This window comes from Chanodichthys erythropterus, chromosome 17, assembly GCF_024489055.1.
Source record: "Chanodichthys erythropterus isolate Z2021 chromosome 17, ASM2448905v1, whole genome shotgun sequence".
NCBI classification, from domain to species: Eukaryota; Metazoa; Chordata; class Actinopteri; order Cypriniformes; family Xenocyprididae; genus Chanodichthys; species Chanodichthys erythropterus.
In genome coordinates this window covers 7925296-7941075 of record NC_090237.1, presented here as the reverse complement: position 1 = coordinate 7941075, position 15780 = coordinate 7925296, and the positions used below count along the sequence as shown (strand labels likewise).

Here is a 15780-nt window from a genome sequence, read left to right as displayed (position 1 = left end):
CTGAAAAAAAGAGAAGGCCCTTTTCCGCCAGCCTGAGAAGCACTTTACTCGCTGTCTCATATGAATCTCATCCATCTTCCCAGCCATGACGCTGCTTGTTTTATAGCCGCTTTCCCGCTTGCCGGCGATAGCACGGGCATCATTAGCTAAGTGTGACCAAGATGACAAGCCGTTGCAAGGGCGCTCGATAACACCAGGCCCAGCACCTTTAAGCAACGCAGCACTTACTCATGAGTGAGCGTCCGGCACTGTCACCAGATAAGGAAAGAGCTGGCCAGATAAAAAACGGTCCCAGATGGTTCTCTTATCGCATGATGTAAGGAGATGTGTTTGTCATTATGCAGCAAGACATGCCACAAACAGGAATGACCAATGCGTTAGTATAACTATTTGACACACTGTCATCATGACATTTGACAAGTGTTGCTATAGTAAAAAAAAAAAAATCATTACTCATTGATTAAAAAAAAAAAAAAAAAAAAAAACACTGAAAAAAATAGCATTCTGGATTTGGAATGACATTAGGGGAAGTACATAATGAGAGAGAAATGTTATTTTTGGGTGAACTATTCCTTTATTGCACCATAGCTACAGCCCCTTTTGTAACAAAACCTTTTTGTGTGTGTGTGTGTGTCACCAATTAATTTAAATTTCGATAGGTCTTTGTTGTTTTGTGAGGAATGTAATAAGTTTTAGGTAATAAAAGATAGATATTTACTTGATTAAATATTTGTTAATGTCAGCTGACCATTTATAATTTCACACCAGTGTTGCTATTGTTAACTTAAATAATGAAAATCTTTTGTTCATTAAAATAAAACTGAATTAAAATATAAATATTAGATGAACAATTTATTTTATATCAGCTAGTTGTCAACTAATATTTAAGTTGAAGCACTAAAATTACTAAAACTGAAATAAAAATACACTAAAGCTAAACAGAAATAAAGAAAAGCACATTTTAATTTAACAAAAATAAAACAATAGACTAACAAACTAACAGCTAAACCACATTTCAATAATAGCATGCTAATTAAAGGTGCAGTAGGTGATCTGGGAAATGCTAACGTTAGCCTGCTAGCATTGAAAGCATACAATCCCACCCTCCCTGCAAAAATCACTGTCCAAAGCCACGCCTCCTCCAAAACACATGAACGCGCACACACACACCGCTGCTCGCGGCTAAGTTTTACAAGAGACGGGCATTAAAACTACCTCTTGTCTCAAAGCACATAACATTAAGATGATAATGAACGCAAACAACTTAGATAGCTTGTTCCTGATTCATTTCGTTGTTGATACTGTTGACATGGAAATGCATAATTATGAGTCTGAGGATGTAAAGAGCTCTGGTTAGAGCATCACAGGATGCCATCTCTTATGGCATGAACGCAGTATAAGCTCGTTATTTTGATTCGGCAGGAACTGTAAAAGGCGGCTGCCGTTTGTTCGCGGTGCTCCGTGACTGATGTCTGTCTAACTCTGCATAGCATGAAACGCGCTGATGACGCATGATGTCTGCGCGATCAGGGTGTGCGAGGGAATGTAAAAACATACGCTGAAAGGCAAGTGGGACATCCTATTATTTCATTAAGACCGAATATAAAGACTGGATTAACATTTTTTGGTCCTATGCCTTCCACAGACGATAGGCCTATATATTTATAAAAATACATTTAGACCGTTCAACATAGTGAATGCGGTCAGGAATCAGGATATGAGAAGACTTTCAACCAGTATAACAGGAAATGTATCTGTAGAGAATCACCTATTGCACAAGTACTTCCTCAAAAAAATAGTTGTCTAAAACTGAATTTTTAGTTTAGACTCTAGATGAATATTGTAACTCAACCTAACCGAAAAGTACAGGGCTTAAGGCTGATTTATACTTCAGCGTCAGACTTACGCCGGAGTCGCTGCGCTGTAGGCTATGCGCCTGTTTTCATTTATACTTCTGCGTCATTGTCCGCGTCGACGTGCATGCAGACCACTAGGAGGCACTGTCCGCGGTCATGTTGGGTATCAAAACAAAACCCGAAGAAGAAGCAGCTCGTCATGTACGTTGTCAGAGAAGCTTACAAACAGAAACGGCAGAGAAGCGGCAAATCGGTAACGACTTTTGTTGCAGTTTGACTTCATGCGTCCTCTGAAACAGTGTTTTTTCATTCTTGGTGAAGTTGAAAGTGCTCACTCTTCTCCGAGCGCTCCGCGCCAGGTTTTTGACCAGAGGGAGGGCTTCTAGCAGACCAATCAGAGCGCTTGCGGTCCGCGTAGAATCGACGCGTTGTTACATTTTTGAAGAGGTGCACGTCACGCTACGTAGTAGGTTACTCGTGCTACGCACAGCCTACGCCGTAGCTACGGAGTACACTCGACGCAGAAGTATAAATCAGCCTTTAGACCTAAAGAAGACTAATCGTTCCTACAACCCTGACTAGTTGAATTTGATATGTTGTTTGGTATTACAACTCTGGTAAAGGTGCATCACATTAGCAAAATTGTGAAATAACGCAGAAAAAAAAAAAAAAAAAAAAAAAAAAAAAAAGGTAAACTGTCTATCGTCAATAGAATAATTATGAAGCACAGCTCACACTGAAGTCACTTTCAAACCAAGCACCTTGCTGTTGGCAAATCCGCGTGAACCCGTCGTGAAATCTGCTCAGGGAAATCTTTCGCCCTCACATGAAATAAAATTCACAAAATAACGATAAACATGGCCGCACCTTAAGAATGCTTAGAGACGTGTGCAACAGTTGTGCATATTTCTCAGTCTGCCATTTCTCTTTCCAGCCCTAATTCCATTCAAACACTGTCTGCCACTGAGGTCATTTTAAGACGGCCAATTGCTTCACTCCACCCTTGTGGTGACTGAATTCACTCAATAAGCACTGGGCAGTGTTAAAGGCCACTGCAGTGGTAACGAAGTTTCTGCAAGCAGACAGCCTCATCTAACAGCTTCTGACAAGGTGCTGGCCTTCCGGCACCCTGGGCGCCTGCCGAAGTTTAAGCACAGATGTAAAGAGATGGGAAGAGGGGAGTGAGATTAGAGGGCCAGTGCAAGAACTCATGATAGCATCATGCCTTCACTCATTCACACATTTGGGCATTTTCAAACCCCCTTCTCCCATGACTGCTCATCTTCCCGTGATTAAACCTGCTATGGCTAATTATATGTTACACTGCAACAACTCTTTTCCTCCATTTCTGCCTGGCAGGTGGAAACGCTGGAAGTCACAATTGAAGCTATAAAAGAGTTTTCAAACGGTAAATGTAATGTAATTTCTTTTTATCTGATGAAGTCATAATCAGGCGAGGTTCACTTGCGAGCGCCTGCTGTTCTCTTTCGAGCACTACTTGCACAAATTCATGAGGATTGGTGAAGTGCTAGAAGAAAAATCTTTTAAAAATATAGTTTCTTAGAAGTTCTTATAAATGTACTGTTTGTATTAATGTTGGTTTCATTTCGAAAAATGTCAAGACCATTTTCAAGGAATTGTTTATTTTAACGTCATGTGGTGTAACCAAAAAAGCAATAACATTTTCCTTACACAATACATGTAAATACATGTATATTATGTCCAAAAAAAAATATTTTTTTCAAGGCAAATACTCTATTGTTCAAAAGTTTGGGGTTAGTAAGATTTTTTGTTTATGAAAGATCTCTCTTTTTCTCACCGATGCCCCATTTATTTGATCAACAATACAGTAAATACTCTAAAATTCTGATATTATTATAAATAACTTTTCTATTTTGATATATTGTAAAATGTAACTTATTTCAGTGACGCAAAGCTGAATTTTCATCATCATTACTCCAACCTTCAGTGTCACATAAGATCCCACAAAAATTATTTGATGCTGAAGAATCTTATAACATAATAATGAAGAACATTATTATTATCAATGTTGAAAAAAGCTGTGCTGCTTATTTTTGTGGAAACCATGATAGTTTTTGAATAAAATTTTGATGAATAGAAAGGTCAAAATTAGTACTTAGAAAGTAATTATTTAAAATGGATATCTTTTGTAAATAAATGTTTTTATTGTCACTTTTGATCTATTTAATGCATCTATGGACCATATGACTTTGTTAGTCACACCAAATTACTCAGATTTTGCAGGTAAAGTTTTATTTTTTTAACAATTTATAAAAGATTAAGCCAAACTAAAGGTTTTCTTCAAGAACTACATTTGTGACACATTTATCTTCAATTTATCAGTTGCATCACACTGACTTTAATTTTATGAAATATATTATATTAATAACTACATGTGCTCATCATGTGTATTTAAGTTACTCATACTAAGGCATTATATGTGTGAATTGAATTTAGTATATTTTTGAATAAACCAATAGATCTGACAAACACGAGCATCATGTCATTGACCCATGAAATGGTTGCCAAATGAAGCACACGTTTTTAATTTTGTTGATCCGTTGACCGGTAGCAAATTGTATTCAAAGGAATGGAGGTATGTAATAATGTTCATCCCCCACAGAGAGGCCTGACATCCAGCTAAGCCTTTTCATACAGCAGCCTACTAGCCCTTCTCTCCTTGTTTTTTCACTTACCCCCTACCAGGGGCATCTCTGGTGGACATACTGCAGGAAACGAAACGGCGCTTAAGGAAAGAGGGGATTCCCAACAATCGCAATGTAGCAACAAAAACTGCAAGGGCACCTCCAGAGGAAATGGAGGCTGAAAAATGATCAAACAAAGAAGGGAGACCGAAGGAGACGGCTTCTTTTGGAAATCACATGCCGAGCTGTTTTCTTCCCAATAATACCAACAGCAAACACTGGAGACACCAAAACATGTTATAAAGCATAAACCGAGGCGAGTGGGAGGAGGCCGTCTGTGGCGGCAAGCCACTCGTATTTCTCTGCCTTGGTGTGAAGAAAAACTACCAAACGCTCACATAACCAAATCCCAGAAATACAGACGCAAAGAGAACTAGTTTCAGTTTGGCGGGAGTCCGCCATGTCTGTGGGAGGTGAAATTCCTGAATGTTACAGAAAGGTCTTCCTGTGGGCCATCTTTGCTTGGTTTCTGTTCATCTCTCGTTTCCGAGATGCTCTCATCTGTAGGTAAAATGCTGAGTCACTGAGAGCTGAACTCAAGGCCACAGGAGTGGCTGGAGACCGCAGAGAGACAGATTATTGACAGAATGTACATAGCTGATCCACAGGAGCCAGTGCAGTTTCTGGGAACATGCACTGGGGAAATGGTTGGGAGGCTTTTTTATGAATGTATAACACTACTAGACCATTTCCTGAGAGCTTCTGTATATTTGCAGCACACTCTTGATGCCTACGCGAGGAAAATAAAGCAGAACTGCAGAAAGCAAAGCAGGGCTCGACAATAAGGTCTGCCAGACGGCCAGGGGTATAAGCGTGAAAGATGCTCGGGACAGTTTACGAAATTTTCACTGTTATGATTGGGCCACTGCTGCATCATCATGAAAGTTTATCATTTGCAGTTGCAAATGTAAAGATTCAAGTGATTTTAAATCATTTAAGTACATGAATATGTGAAAGAGAACTCAATTCAATACTCGCACGTTGTCTGACATGGTCTTCTTTGCGCACACATCCAAAGTGCGCACACAGAAAGCCGATTCTGTTTCATGTCTTCTTACACTTAAATGGACAAATACAGACAAAATTATGTCAAAATTCCCATCTTGGTGAGTATCCTCATGAACAGTCGGTTATGTAAACAGTTGAGAAAGAAAATGCATGTGTCAGTATATTGGATCTGTGCATTCGCTCTTAAAGTGACAGCAGCCTAATAAACCGGCTGCTGACTGTGTAATCAAACAAAAAAAGACAGAAAATCTCTAGACTTAATGAGTTTTGTAAGTTTCATAATGATTAATCTATATTTAATTTAAAAAGAGAAGACTGTGCAGTGTTATTTTACATTTGATTATTATTCAATTTCTGTACCTGAATACTACTGTTAATAGACCTGAAAAACTTAAAGCACTGCATATTTCATGTGTATCTTTGTTTTAAATGTATTTACATGTGTCATTGTTTATAATTTGATTATCTGTTCTTTTATTACTGACTGTTTACTTGTTTTTAACAAAGTTTGAACTTTGTGCCTGTAGATTTTCTGTGGTACTGTGAACTATAAAATTTCACTGGTATCTAAAGTTGTCATAACCTTATTTATTAGAATACAAGGTTACACGGGTGAAAAATACTATTTTAAGTTTATTTATTTATTACCTTTTTGTGGTAGGTAGGGCCAGTAAAAAGTTTGGCCTGGCAAGTAAAAATTTGAACCACTGGCTCAATTGGGCCACTAGAAAAAAATCCCATTCAGCCCTGCAAAAGTCATGCCAAAAAAACATCCAGAAACTTCATCGCCATGGACACTATTCTTTAAAACAACGTGACAGGCCATTGTTGCAAAGTGCTATAGCGGGTGATTCAAAACTCACTGACAAAAGATAGTTGCCCATTGTAGAAGCGAGGATCCCCACCCCCTCTCAAAACCCACGACAATGTGTTCATTTCGAAAATGGAGCTTCCAATGTGAGTCATTTTCTTATCAATTTCTTATCTACACTCTACTGGGGGGTTTCTGGGTAAGCTGTGACCAAGTTTAGCACAGCATTTCTTACCCCAGAGAGACTCCCTAGTTGTTGCCCACTATCAAATGCCTCATGTCGAGAAAAATAACAAAGGGGGGGAGTGTTAGGAGCAGATTTCCTCATGGAAATTCAGATACTCATTAGAAAATGCCAGTTTCCTTTCCTTGTAATCCAGCCTCAAACAAGGCAGCAATTCAGAGCAGAAGTGGTGTAATCTAGGGAACGCATGCTAAACCAGCTATAATTAGCTCTTTACTTTATCAAACACAACCCAATTCTCAACTCAATTCATGCTCACTTTTCGCCCCCCACATCAAACAAAGGCCTACTCAGAAGCATTCAGAGTTTCATTCTTGCAGAGTCCTGCAAATCGCCTCAAACCAATGACTGTCTGAGTTAATATGACTTTTAAGTCACTCTGGGAAACATAACAATACTGTGGAAACTAAGACTGTGTCACAGTGCCATAGCTAGTCAATGCTTGTAGTGACCACATTTGAGCCATCTGCTTGTTTTTCCAAACAAACACAAAGACTCTGCAGCCTAAATAAAGCTCAGATTCCTCTAAGACAGCAGACGACTGAACCAAATACTGTTTACGACAAACAATCTAAGGGCATAATTAACGCAAAGACATCAACGGTATTATGACTTAATTTTACATTACGATGCAGCACTTGACCATGCAAAACTCACCGCCACCATGCTAGGGTGCTGTGGTAGGTTCTTGTGTAGTAAAACTTAAGCAAGAAAAAGCAAACAAAATTAAATTTTCTGTTTCGGCCGAAATAGTTTTAAACCCGGAACACACCAAGCCAGCGCCGACGAACTAGTGGCGACGAAAGCAGACTGCGGGATTGGCTCACGTCGGCACCGTCTGGGTCCAAAGTTGCCCTGACACACCAAACCGATGCTCGACAACCAATGGCCAAGTAGCACATCCGTTTTGCGCCTGTGTAAAGAAGAAATGCCTTTCCGTACCAACAGGTGGCAGTAGCTGAACAGCCAATCAGAATGATAAGATAGCCCGACGAGCTCCGAAGCCGATTCAACGTCGAATCGGCCAAAAAAAAAAAAAAAGCTGACGAGGACCAACTTTAGCCAACAGTGTGGAACACACTGAGAAAACTTAGTCGGCCGACGAGCAAAAACTGCCCAACGACCGACCGTCGGCTTGGTGTGTTCCAGGCTTTAGAGGGTCAAAATCATTGACCGACCGAAGCTACAACAGGTAAACATGTCAGCCGTGTAAAAGCTCTTCACTGTGACCAAAAATAATGGTAGCTATACGTAAAATTTTTGCGTTGCTGAAGAAATTTTACTACAACGACTTGTGAACGCGACACCCTGAACATCATACTGAATTAAATTACCCAACTACCTAAATTCAATTACCAAAATGTTATTTTCAGTTTTCGGCTAAATAAAATTTGGACATCACTATCACCATGGTGTTGCTAAGGCCTTCAGAATGGATGTTTGCATGTTGCTATCCAATTATTGGGATGTTTTGGGCAGTTTTGGACAAGAAAATTAACTAAGCTTAAAGTTTAACATTTAAAGTATCTGGTAACAAAATAAGCCAAAGGGGAAAAGTAACCTTCTACATTTATGAACAACAAAGTTGTTTAAATGTAAAGAATTTGATAGGTTGAAACGAACTGAAAAATAAAAAAACGGCTAATTCTCAAAATCGCTCTAGGCTAATTTGTTCTAATTATAAACAGCTAACAGAAAATACCTGATACACAACATGATTTTGGAAACATTGTTGGAGAAAATGAGTTTGTCGAAATGATCGCACTACTTAATTATTAAAATAGGTTTGCAACTCAAAACCTGCATCATTTCAAAAACCAGTGATGCAACTACTGAGAAATGTAGCTTTGCTATTTGTAGCAACACTATACACCCAACACTGTTTCAGGGTGGTTGCTAAGGCTAGAGGTTTGTTTGAATCCCAACCCTAAGTATGAGCAATACTGATAGTGATGCTTGCCTTAGCAAGCACAACTAATTATTCAATCGTGACATGCTGAATTCAAGGAGAAAATTGAACTGGAAAAATAAATGAGAAGGATTAAATTACCGATCACCCTTTCTGCAACTTTTGGCAAGTGGACGGGTCTTACGGGCCAGACACTTGGCAGATGAACAGTGGCTCGCGCTGAAGGCACAGCAAAAGGGCTTAGATGGATCACAGACGCTTCTGTTCGTGCAAATCACACGTATATTAGCAAAGGTGGAAAGCATTTAGAGGTGTGCTTGTCCAGCAAATGTCCCTATTAATACTAATGTCAGCTTTAAATGTCTAAATATCATGCTTATAATGGCCAAAATAGCACATTACATTCAAGGCTTAAGCCTAGTCCCAAACTAAATGGATGTTTGAGCTGTTTTAACTGAAAGCAACTCGCACTGACGTATCTTAAATTATGTCAGCGCCATTGTTTTGTCTCAAGATGCACACCAGTAATGCTTTTATCTAGGGTATGTTTATAAAAGCTACTTAAATGCCCTAATTGAACTAAGGCCTAATCCTGGCTTAGTCTAAACCCCGTTTGTGAAACCGGGCATAGGTGTCTGGTCTCAGATCTGGACTGCATATATGGTGACTGGATCACGTCAGCTGACATATATATATATATATGCGAGATAAAGTGAACAGGGCTGAGGAATGAGAGATTAAACTCTCATAAGCCCATGAAGTTTATCTAGCGTTTCCATCGGCCGGCTCGAAATGTTTGTGAATTTCTGGGAAAGCAAAGCCGCTCCTACAACAGATTGCAATCACAGCGTCTCTCCGAGTTCTGTCTACCTGTTCAAAGTTACAGAGACAATACATGACAATAAATCATAGTTTTTCTCCATTGAATTCCAAAGCAGAAATCTCCTATAAGGTCAGTTCACCCAAAAACTAACATTCTTGTGTGGTGCACAAAAACAGTCATCTAGCAGAATGTCTAAGCTGCTCTTTTTCATATAATGAAAGCATGTAGTCATACAGGTTTGGAACAGCATGAGGGTGAGTAAAAAATGATAGCATTTTTGGGAGGTCTGCCCCTTTAAAAACACTCACTTGTGAAACCATAACCTCAACTATTAACCTTCACTCAGAGCACATGCTACAGAGGAGAAACATGGCAGTTGTGCTCGAAGCCAGAAGAGTTTCATTACGTTGAATCCTCCTGCATTCTTCACATTTCAGCTAAGGGGCTCGGAGGGGTCGCGGGGTCTGCGTTCAGAAATGAAAGATCATAGGAAGGAACACATGCTTCACTTGAATGATTTAGAGTCTCTAATGTTCAGACTTTGTAACAGGAAGGCAGTATAACAAGTATGCGATTTATTAAGCATTTACAGTACCACCAAGCACTGCTTCAGCACAGGCTGCCCATGGTATATGTACACTAGCAGAATAAATGATCAGAAGGTCTTGTTTACTTACTATTAAAATGGACTTAAAGGGATATTTCACCCTAAAATAAATATTCAGTCATTTACTCACTTTTATGTTGTTCTAAACCTGATTTTCTTCTGCACAACACAAAAAGATGCCTTTTAATAGAACGTCAGGGTCCTAAATATTTTGGATCCCATTGGCTTTCATTGTATGGACCTTTTTTTTTGTAATCCATTCCAAACTCATGAGGAAAAAAATTACAATTTTATGGGGTGGCGATTTTGTAAAAAAAAAAAAAAACACACTATGTGATCGAGATGTACCGATATGAAAATTTTGGCCGATACCGATAACTGATAATTCTTTATATTTAAAGGCCAATCACCGATATACAGGCAGAGAAATCTAAATATCATATTTCAAGCAATACTAAAATATCATGGTGAATATATGAAGTGTCTAAGCTGAAGGAATTATTTATCAGCTTTATTATATTGGCCAATTTTTCTTATCAGGCCGATAACGATAACATTAAAAATAAACATATATCGGCCAATACCGATATGGTGGCAAATATATATCGTGCATCCCTAAATTCATTTTAAATGTATAATTTTTATTTTTAAACATATGACTGTCCACCCTTGAACCTGTTAGTGAGGTGCAAACAGAGCATATTTCACACAAATTCACCACTTATTTGCCAAATTAGTTGCGAACTGCCTTTAGTGTGCGCTAAAATATATATTCTTTTGTGTTGCAGAGAAGAAAGTAAGTCATACAGATTGTGGAATGACATGAGCGTGAGTAAATGCTGAAAAACAGAATTTCAATTTTAGAGTGAACAATCCCTTTAAACAGCAGAACAACAAGAAAAATGAGCCTTTCTGCTAATACTCCGATGGGAAATGGCCCCAGAGTTTGACTGAACAGACATTCCAACCCTTATCGTTCATTCCTGATTTGATGAACTTTCATCTGCATGAGGAACACCGACTCATTTTTACTCAATCAAGCATCGTCAACAAATTCCTCACCGTCTGACTTGCGCACTCGCTGATATTCTTGTCTATCTTCCAAGCTACATCATGTCTTCCCTGAAGAAATAACAGTCTGATTCAACTGATATTACATTGTCAAAGGGGTTTTAAAAATGATGCCCCTGAATGCAAGAAGGCCACACATCACTAAAGGGTTTCAGATAGGAGCCACAGACTAATCTGTTACACATGTGACAGTCGAACAGCAGAACGAATATACACAGTCATCATCAAGCACACAAACACCAATCTGGAATATTTCAAATAACCTGGACTGTGCCAGATAAAGACTAGGCGGGGAATTTACTCAAGTTAGATAAAGAGCAATCTTAAAATAAGTTAATCATGAGTACTGACAGTTCAATATATCAGCCATATCAACTAGTAGCTGATTTATTAAATGGTTAGTTCACCCAAAAATGACATTTCTGTCACCCTCATGTCGTTCCACACCTGTAAGAAATTAAGATATTTTTGATGAAATCCGATGGCTCGGTGAGGCCTCCATTGCCAGCAAGATAATTAACACTTTCAATGCCCAGAAAGCTACTAAAGACATATTTAAAACAGTTCATGTGACTACAGTGGTTCAACCTTAATGTTATGAAGCTACGAGAATACTTTTTGTGCACCAAAAAAAGAAATAACGGCTTTTCAACTAGTGATGGCCAATTTCTAAACACTGCTTCATGAAGCTTCGAAGTAAGGCTGCAACGATTAATCGTGATTAATCGTGATTAATCGTTTACAAAATAAAAGTCTGTTTACGTAATATATATGTTCTGTGTATAATAATTATATAAATACACACACATACAGGTATAAAGTTTAGAAAAATATATTATAAATATATATATTTATATTTTATATTACATAAAAACAAATATTTTATATATAAATATAACATTTTTCTAAAATATATTCATGAATGTGTGTGTATTTATATATACATAATTATTATACACAGAACACACACGTATATATTACGTAAACACAGGCTTTTATTTTGCAAACGATTAATCGCGATTGTTGCAGCCCTACTTCGAATCTTTAGTTTCGAATCAGTGGTTTGGATCACGTATCAAACTGCCAAAGTCACGCCCCCAGTGGTGAACCATTGAAATTATGAAACTCTAATGATGTAACGAAGCCTCGTTTACTGAAATCACGTGACTGTGGCAGTTTGATACACGCTCCGAACCACTGATTCAAAACAAAAGATCCGTAAAGCTTCATGAAGCAGTGTTTTGAAATCACTCATCACTAGATATTGTTGCATAAAGTCTTTATTTTGTTTTTTTGGTACACAAAAAGTATTCTCGCCACTTTATAACATTAAGGTTGAACCACTGTAGTCGCATGAACTGTTTTAAATATGTCTTTAGTAGCTTTCTAGGCATTGAAAGTGTTGATTATCTTGCTGTCAATAGAGGCCTCACTGAACCATCGGATTTTATCAAAAATATCTTCATTTGCGTTCTGAAGATGAACAAAGGTCTTATGGGTGTGGAACGACATGAGTAATAAATGACATTATTTTTCATTTTTGGGTGAACTAACCCTTAAATAAATAGTAATTATGACATCTGCATTTGCCAATAACGGTTACAACATAATTGATTAAAAGAAGTATGTAATGCAATTGAATAATAGCAGCATTACTAGCTCAAAATATGACAAGTTCTGTTATAATAATCTCAATAATGTCAAAGCAATGTATTGATTTGCTAGTTCCTTTGACAAAACACTAACATCTGGGGTCTGAGAGGGTTATATGTCACTCAATTTTGCTGTAACTTTAGACAAATTAATATAACAGATTCACACTTATGAAAACCTCAGTATATAGCTACCCTAGTCAAACTGAACTACCGTGCAATAGGTCAGGAACGGACCTCCACCAGTTCCTGTTCTCAGTTTAGAGGGAGTATAGGTCAATACCAGCTGTTTTTGCAACATCACCAACTACAGGATTCAACCAAACTCAAATCTTCGGATATTTCTTCTCTCTTTGTAACACAAAAAAGTCATTTAGAACCAGCAAAATTTCAGGGAACTTCCATATTTTGGTCCACATTTTCATTAAGCCTTATTCTGAAATAGGTGTTTATAATGTAATCTGCATAATCCAAATAAAGTGCATTCTTTAAATAGAAATACTGGACATTCAATTTACTGTCTAGTCATCATTGTAGATGATAAGATTCTACTTCCTTAACAACAACAATAATAATTATATATTTATATATATATATATATATATATATATATTATATTTATATATATATATATATATATATATATGCAAAATATAAGTCAGAATGTTTTAATCATAAAAAATAGTATCCGACATCACCTGAAATAATCTTTTTGTGGGCATGTAAGGAAAATTTATGCTGGATAGGGAGTTTTGTGACCCAATAACCGGAATTTTTTGGCTTAATCCAGATATCCAGAGTCTTACATAAGCAGAATATGACCAAACTCTGATATCATAAAATCAATGTAAACACAGTCAGAGTATCAGAGCTGAAAGCCATTCATTTACACAAAACCCAGCAACGATCATGATGTTATTGGCTTTTTATCATATCCCAAGGTGGATCTTAAATTGAACATAAATTATTTTAAAAGCTGTAAGACTGCCTGACAGCTGTAAGGCTGGTATCTGAGCATGTTTTAAGTAACAAACTCCTGATCTATCACACAATATCACAGTTCTAGTTAAATGGAAGAGCAGATCTACACACAGCCCTTTAGTTTAAACCAGCCCCATAAAATAGAGTTTGCAAACAGGATCCCCTGGAATTAGGAAATCTAGATGAAGGAAAAGAAAAGGACTGGCGCATACCACAGCATGCCTCCCTCTCTCTTCTCTTTCACTCCTTTATCTGCAGCAGCAGCAGTAAACCGGCTCAGAAATTCATCAAGATGAGGAATAACAATATTAATGGTCCAGCAGTAGTCCCATAAACATCGGCGTTTCCCTTCTGCGGCTGTCCGATCGCGACACAATCTCCTCCTTCAATGACTGATTGTATTCTGAAAGTTTTCAACAATCTGATGCGTGTTTCTCTTCCCAAATGCAGCACAAAAGACACACACAAAAAAAAGGATCGAGGAAAAACCAGACTGGAATATCAGATCACTGTTTCTTGTTGGAAAGGAGGGGGCGCTGAAGGAGAGAGAGGGAAAAAACAGCTTTGTATCGTTGTGTCTTCCCTTGGGTTCACCACGTTGTTTTTGAGCACTTATAATTTCCTTTGTTGTGTCCAAAATATCTTGAGTTGTCCATGTTTATCACACATTTCAGGCGTCAATGTGAGGAACAGCGCAGGTCTCCAGCGGAAAAAAAGGACTTCTCGCAGCATAAAGGCGAAATCCAGTGACGGTGCGTGTGTGAATGTGTGCGTTAATGTGTTTTTTCAGCTTCCCAATAATGGCGGCCCTTCTCCCGTTCTCGGTCTCTCCTCCCTCCTCTGTAGTCTCGCGCATGGACACAATTACCGAACACACACGCGGGCGGGCGCGCGCGCGCTCGCTCCTTCTCTCTCTCTCTCTCTCACTCACACACACTCAAACACAGTAATTATTATACGGCCAGCACACATCTTTAAAAGTGCTGTTGTCCAGTGAAATTAGGATTTGGTGTTAATATTACTGCTGTTTTTATTATTAAACAAATAATATGCTAGTCAGTATCAAATTTTCTCGCTATCTAGGCCTATATAGAGAGAGAATGGGGAGAGTCTTAACAACTCGATAAAGCTTTGAGTCAAATGTCCAAATATGTGGTTTGTTTGTTTATGGCTCAAAGACATTTTAGATGTCTGCATTAATAGAAATGTACAAAAGTGATTTTATATTCTTAGAAAGCACATTAAATGCAAGTAAAACGTCTACTTTTAATGTTTTTAATAAGTTTTGGGAGAATAAAATGTCAAAATGTGGGTGAAATAATGTTTCATTCAGTGTAAAACTTATATTTATGTAGGTTAAAAATTGAAACAACATACTTATTCTGACCTGTACTAATTAAAATAGATTAAATAATAAGTGAGCGTACTAAATTTTATTGCATTTTAAATGAGTAAAAAATTCTTGCTGACAAATTTGTAAAATCTTGAATAGTGGCAATGTAAAATTACAAATTACAGGTAATTAGCATTTAAAGTAAAAGTAATTAGTCTTTAATGTGGTATAAATAGGCCTAGATTTTTTTTTTTTTTTTTTTTTTATAAATACCCCTGACAAGATTGTTACAATGAATGTCCTTTTAGTGGGTGTATTCTGTAAATCATGGTACAAATTTATGATTCTGATGTATTGAAAAACAACAACAACAATTCAAAGCAGTATTACACTTGTATTGCACATTCCCAAATTTCTAAATATCTTAATTATTGTTAATATGTAATTCATTTTTCCAGGAGCTCATTGCTTCTACCTTCAGTTAAACTGCTAACAGTGATTGTAAATTAATTGCCTAAATTATTGCATTATTAGCTGCATTCTCTAAATTGTAATGTTGACATGCATTCTCTGTACAGCTGCTTTGAAACGATATGTATCGTGAAAAGCGCTATACAAATAAATGTGTATTGAATTATTGTTTTGATGCTTGAAAACCCTTTTTTTTACCCTTATGAGTTGGTTTATATAAATAAATAAAAGATTAAGACTAAAATTCCAATATGTTTTTGTCATATCTGTTGAGTAAACAAGTGAACA

At 37.5% G+C, this 15780-nt stretch overlaps 1 protein-coding gene across 3 annotated transcripts in view; it reads right to left on the bottom strand.

Annotated features, from left to right (window-relative positions):
* The window catches only part of arhgap35a (Rho GTPase activating protein 35a), a 96450-nt gene extending 81879 nt beyond the window's left edge, over positions 1-14571 (bottom strand). For 2 of the 3 annotated variants that reach the window (XM_067365910.1, XM_067365909.1), the window contains exon 1: positions 13901-14571. The gene's annotated coding sequence lies outside the window, so the exon portion shown is untranslated. The remainder of the gene's footprint in view (positions 1-13900) is intronic. The other variant, XM_067365913.1, reaches the window with a different exon arrangement.
* Positions 14572-15780: the final 1209 nt, after the last annotated feature.